Below are 7,027 nucleotides of genomic sequence, written 5' to 3' on the forward strand. Positions count from 1 at the left end.
TGCTTGCTCTATGACACGCTGTCGCTCTCAATCCGCCCTGGACCTGTGACAGTATTTCTGTTTTTGCTTTTGTTTGGACGTACTGAGTTTAGGATATCTAGCTTAGAAGGAATAGTTTAGCCTGTCATGTGTAAAATTGTTGTTAAATGCGCTGATATCAGTGTTATGTCACAGTACCAGAAACTGAAAATGGTACATTTTGTTTTCTTTTTGTTTTCTTGCAATTACTACATACAAATGTTTAATGTTTTGCTGACATCTAATTAGAAAATAAATGCAGTTATGCTTTAAATGATCTTTTTGTTGTCTTCAATCATTTCAACAGGTGAAAATGACCTGAAATCAATGAGTTTGAACACTGGACACTACATTCCGTGTTTGTGTATAAAGTCATGTTTAGCGTACATGCGAGTTCATTCATATCATTTTCCCCAAAGACAAAAAGTAGGCTAGGCTAATGGGAAAAAAACACACAAATATATAGACCTAATGTCAGTGTATTATTCATGAGGTTTTGTAATATCTGAGACCAAATTAAACTTAATCTGTGTATTTAATGGATTTATGTGCTATTGCTACTGGTTTAATTGGTAAATAGGCCTTTTTCCAAGCAATTGAATATTTAAATGGGAATGTTTTACGTTATTGATTTAGCTTTAATCATGAAGCACCAAGCCTGATATCAATCCATGTCTAATGTGACATATTCAGGACATGCAAAGTCTATACACATAGGCACAGACTCTGGCTGGGATTCATGTGGCCTACCCTGCAGATGGGAGGCCAACACTGCATGGTATATATTCTTTAAATTTATTTAATATTAGTTACATAATTACTCATATAGACCATGTTAATACTTAATATTGCATATTATATATAGTGAAAATTATACTCTCATATACTATACTGTGTGAAGTGCATGTAAGTATGGAATATCCATCCATTGGCTGTAGCACTTATCCTATTCAAGGTCAAAGCCAGAAGCTATGGATGCAAGACTGGGACAACAGGAGCTGACCCTGACAGGAAGCTCATCTCATAATGATATTCCCCACACCGTGCTACTTCTTGCAGAGCTTTGCTGGGGTAGGTGGTGTGGCTATCATACCAGCCGGCGATGCATCCAGTTAGGATGCTCTTGATGACACAGTTATAAAGTGTCCTGAGGATAAGGGGACTTGTGCCACACCTTTTAGCTCGTCGGAGGTAGAAGGGCCGCTGCTATGCATTTAAATTTTTCCCAATATGATAAAAGTAGCGTGGAAAAAGTAACCATATCAGTTTACATGGGCTTCTACAGGGGGTTAAGTATCCATCCATCCATTTTCTGAAGCCACTTAATTCCAACTGGGGTTGCCTGGGGACTGGAACCTATCCCAAGAACACTGGGCACAAGTGGGAACCAACACTGGGGAATCACCAACACACCACAGGGTGCACACACAACTACAGGACCAATTTAGACTCACCATTCAACCCCTCTTGAATGCTTTTGGACCGTGGGAGGAAACTACAGCGCCTGGTGAAAACTCAGACAAACAGAGGGAGAGCGTGCAAACTCCACGCAGAAAGGACTTGGGATTGAACACAGGACCTTTTTGCTGTAAGGCAGCAGGGCAAACCACTGCGCCACCATGCTGCCCCCGTGTTAAGTATGATAAGTAATATGACAAATGTCTTAGCTTAGCTATAGATATGCATAAAATGTACGGAAAGACGATATAAACATCTTGTTACTGGTTCATAATCATAGTGAGAATATCTTATTGTTATGCAAACGTTAGTGCTTCCTTTGTTTCTGATTTGTGTCTTCAGGATCTCCAGGGCAGCTTGTGGACAAACAGGAGGTGACGCCTATGAAAGGAGACACTGTCAGTATTCAGTGTCACTATACTGACATTTACATTGACATGATGTGGTGTAGGATGGGCAGGGGCTCCTGTGTAGAGAATTCTGGGAGTTTGGATGGGAGGCCTGTGGAGCTCAGTGATGAAAGAGTTTATAAAGTGCTCAGCGTCACAATGAGGCGACTGGAGAGGAAGGACACGGGCTGGTACTTGTGTGTGGCAGAAAACCTGCAGACACTCCTTCCTATTAAAGTCAATGCACAACCACACACAGCACTGAATGTAAGTAATTAATTAAAATATGTGAGTCGTTTATACTCTATTAGAAATAAATAAAGGCTAAATGGATCCCAAATCTTTCCCTCGTGAAGGAAGTTGGCGCATTTTTTTGGGAAGAATCTGTTTGGGGGAGGGGGCGTGCACTGTACTCACTGGGGTATTACCAACAAGCACCAGGGTGAACAAAATACTCAGCTAAAGTCAGAGCAAAGCTAAAAAGAATGAAATTAAGCAGTTTTAGCTGACTTTAGCGGACATTCTTATAATAAACTCATTTCTTACGGGTATTATACTTGATATATGAAGTATGTTAACACCCCTTGGCCTAGATTTGTGATCTTTCATTCCTCTGAATCCTTTGCTCATCCCCATTCAAATTCATCCATTGCCGTTAATTTCCTTATTGGATTTTCTGTCATTCTGAATTTTTCAGAAAACCTACTTATTTTGCACAGGCCAAAAATTTTGTCCAGTCTTTTGCTTTGTAATTTGGCACCCTGACAGAGGCCCATCCAAAATACTGGCTCACCAGATTTGGGTTTAATCCATTCATTCCTGTAGCTGTCACGGGTCGTGGGCAGCGATCGCGAGCAGAGCGGCGATCGTGCGGATAAGGAGTGGAAGGAGCAGGCAGACAAGCGGGATACGGGGAAAACGGGGTTTTAATAAAGGAACGGGGAGCAGGAGACATGGAACGCCGACTAACATCAATGACAGACACGGGTTAGTACAAATCAGGAACTTAAATACATGAAACAAGGCAGCAGGAAACAAGACACGACTGGGCACGATCAGGAAATCACACGTGGGTAATTAAGGGGCGTGGCACACACGAGGAGCGGACGGAGCGGGCGTCACAGTAGCAACACCATCAGGTCAAATTTCAAGATATGTTTCTGCATGTAAATTCTGAATTCTTAAGCCTGGGATTATGATCTTTGGTGTGTTTAAAGCCATGGCTTGTCTAACTTCGATTGCACTCATTAATTAAGTCTGTCATATTGTCATTTTGAATTTTTCTGAAAAAAAAGTTTTTTGGAAACCTAGGTTGTTGATCAAATCATCATCAAATTTGGGGTGCATCATCTAGAAGGGATTGTGACCAAAAGTTACTAAAAGTCAGATGCTATGGCGACTATCATCCAATGAATTTGATGACAAAGCCACTGAACAGGATGTGTGGCCATATCTCAACAAAACTTTGATTGGATAAAATTGATTTGGTGACTGGACTTGGGGCCCAATTTTGAGGAATAAGAACAAAAATAGTGTCATTCCACCACTAGGTGGTGTTGCAATAAGTAAACATGCCTTGTGGCTAATAACTGTTGAATGGATTGACCTAGGGGGGCGGCATGGTGGTGCAGTGGTCAGCAATGTTGCCTCACACCTCTGGGACCCGGGTTCGAGTCTCCACCTGGGTTACGTGTGTGTGGAGTTTGCATGTTCTCCCCATGTCGTCGTGGGGTTTCCTCCAGGTACTCCGGTTTCCTCCCACAGTCCAAATACATGCTGAGCCTAATTGGACTTGCTAAATTGCCCGTAGGTGTGTGTGTGAGCGTGAATGGTGTGTGAGTGTGCCCTGCTATGGGCTGGCCCCCCATCCTGGGTTGTTCCCTGCCTCGTGCCCATTGCTTCCAGGATAGGCCCTGGACCCCTCGCGACCCAGTGGGATAAGCGGTTAAGAAAATGAATGGATGGATTGTCTTAGTACCCAGCCTCATAAGTGAAACCTGAGGAACTTTTGACTTGCAAAGCGATTTGTCCATCACATTCAAATGATTTTAATGGTGATGCCGCCAATCACTGTGTGTTAACATATCTCAGTAATTCTTTGGTCGTTTGAGGCCAAACTTGGTATTTTTACTTGGGGCCACACCTTTGGGGAGTGCATCAAATTCTGTGTCATTTAACCACTGGGGTGGGACACGTTTCATTGACCTACAATATTTTTTCTAATACATTTTGATGCATTGGCCTTTCAAAAGTGGTTGCTATGACTGGGGATTGTCAGAATTTGTCAGTGTTTTTTGTAGCCTTTGATCACCTTCATATCTATTCATAGACATCGTTTTTAAATGTGCAACAACATGGATTATTTGTGACTGTGAAAGTCATGACAGCCAGCTAATCGGCAGATTTATTTGCAAAGCCTTCACTACATAATGTTCATACCTCAATTCTTTTCATCTAACCCTGTCATAAGCAAAATCTGTACCTCATAAAATTGTCTAAAATCAATATTTCTAATCAAATAGTTTAATTTCTCTATTTTATTTTTTTACCACATGAAGCACAATGAGTGCTTAAAATTTCAATTCACAAGGTAAAACGTCAAATAAAGTGTTTTAACAGAATATTTAATGTAATTTTAAGGTCACAGCAGAGTTGCCCTGCAGCCTCGTCGGCAAAGAGCAGGAAATTCGGGAAAAAGCCTTAAAAATGCTCCGAAACAGGAGGGAGGACCTCCGAAGGTCAGGAAAGGTAATACATACAGTACATAGGGAACCTGCAAGCAAGTTAAAATTATTCAATCCCTTACAATCAAATTAAATCATGAATGTAATGTCCGGAATACAGACCTAGTCAGCCAAGGCTGAATAATGTTCCTGTTCATGTTCTGCTTCACTTTTCTGGCTTCTCATGTCGTGGCAAAACTTCATTTCTACTGATTCCATTGTCTAGAAGAGAGAAGGACTTCAGCTTCACTCCAACGGTATGTAGCTTTTCTGTATTTATACCATATCATTGTGTAATATATATAGTCATACATTTCATAATTTAGCTTCTAAAATATTGTTCAATCACCAGCCCAATTGATAATTTTGCCATCTGAATCCTCTCAGGATCAGTACAGTATATGTGCAAACATATTTTATGTGTTTACAGACGTGTAAGACTACTGAAAAAAGATGGGAGAACAGTGGCCCTTGGAGGTAAAATGTGTTTTTACATTTTCCCAGTGCTGCTGCATGATTCACTGTACTGCAGTGTGAGGTTTCCCATTGCTCAGCACACCTAATTTGGCTAAAGAACTTGATGATGTTACGATGATCAGTGTGTTGGCCAGTGAAACTGACAATGTGCTGAATTTTGGGAAATTTTGAAATGTATTATAAACACAGTATATTAATCTGCAAAATTAATTAATAATAATTAATAATTAATAGCAAAACAGTCTGAAACGTAACTGAGATACAGAGGTTATACACTGATCAGCCATAACATGTGAAGTGAATAACATTGATTATTTGGTTACAGGGGCATCTGGCTGTGGGGGGGGTTATATTAGGCAGCAGGTGGATGCTTTGTCCTTGAAGCTGATGTGTTGGAAGCAGAAACAATGTGCAAGTGTAAGGATGGGAGTGACTTTGACATGGGCCATTTGGTGATGGCTAGAGAGCTGGATCATAGCGTCTCCAAACCCCCAGCTCTTGTGAGATGGTCCTGCAGTGGTCAACAGGTTCATGGTGGGGCCAAGGCTCACCTTTGCCGCCAAAATAGCCTTGACTCATCAGGGCGGGGATTCCACTAGACCTCTGAAGGTTTGCTGTACTATCTGCCATGTAATGAGCCTCTGTCACCCGTTCACATATTTTCCTTCAGTTTTGGAGATGATATGAGTTATCTAGCGATCACAACTTGGCCCTTGTCACTCAAATCTTTAGGCTTGTCCACTTTTCTGCATCCCAGTATATCCTACACATTGTGTCTTTGCTGCCTAATAGGTCCCACCCACTACCAGGTGCCACTATAATCAGGTAATCAATGTTATTCACCTGTCAGTGGGCGCAGTGTTTGACAAATATAGTTTAAAATATCAGTCATTTAACCTAATTCCGAAACATTAAATGTAGAAGGGAAATAATGGAAGCTATTGCTTGTGTGGAGTGAATTGAACTTAATTTTGAACAATGTTTCAAATTGCTACATACCTGAAATGTTTGTGGTTTCTTGTAGAAATAACAGAAGCACTTAAGATTTGCCTCCAGGACATCACACCTCCTATTAAGCGCCTTTACAAAGTAAGTAATTTCCTTGAAATATCATCAAAATATTTTTTTTTTCTGGACAGCTCTAAGACTGGGTTTCCGTGGGACATTAGTCAAGTCAAGTCAAGTAGGTTTTATTGTCATTTCAACAATAAACATCCACAACGCTCCAACCGGAAGCCCTGGATAACTACGGGGGTGCGCATGCTCAATAGTTTTGTGTTCCCTCACAATACTTTTCCTAATAATAATAACTGTACTCTGTCCATTTAAAGTACAAAAGTTAGAATTAATGGATTAATAAGTATAAACCAAAACAATACAGACATGTCCAGTTAAGTGTACTTTACTGTTTACAGTAACTGGCAGTCATTGGACATAGTGCAATTATTATTATCATTATTATTCATTATTAATATTATTATCATCATCATTATTTGTTATTATTATTATTATTATCCATCCATTTTCCAAACCGCATATCCTACTGGGTCGCGAGGGGTCTGGAGCCTATCCCGGAAGCAATGGGCACGAGGCAGGGAACAACCCAGGATAGGGGGCCAGCCCATCGCAGGGCACACTCACACACCATGCATTCACACATGCACACCTACAGGCAATTTAGCAACTCCAATTTGCCTCAGCATGTTTTTGGACTGTGGGGGGAAACCGGAGTACCCGGAGGCAACCCCACGATGACGGGGAGAACATGCAAACTCCACACACACGTGTTACCCAGGCGGAGACTAGAACCTGGGTCCCAGAGGTGAGGCAACAGTGCTAACCACTGCACCACCATGCCACCCCCTAAATAATCCCTTAATTAATAAAAATTAATGGGTGAAATAAAGAATTTTAAGGGTTTACGGACCCTTATAATAATATTAAACTCCCTTTATTAGAATT

Source organism: Brienomyrus brachyistius, unplaced genomic scaffold, assembly GCF_023856365.1.
Source record: "Brienomyrus brachyistius isolate T26 unplaced genomic scaffold, BBRACH_0.4 scaffold39, whole genome shotgun sequence".
NCBI classification, from domain to species: domain Eukaryota; kingdom Metazoa; phylum Chordata; class Actinopteri; order Osteoglossiformes; family Mormyridae; genus Brienomyrus; species Brienomyrus brachyistius.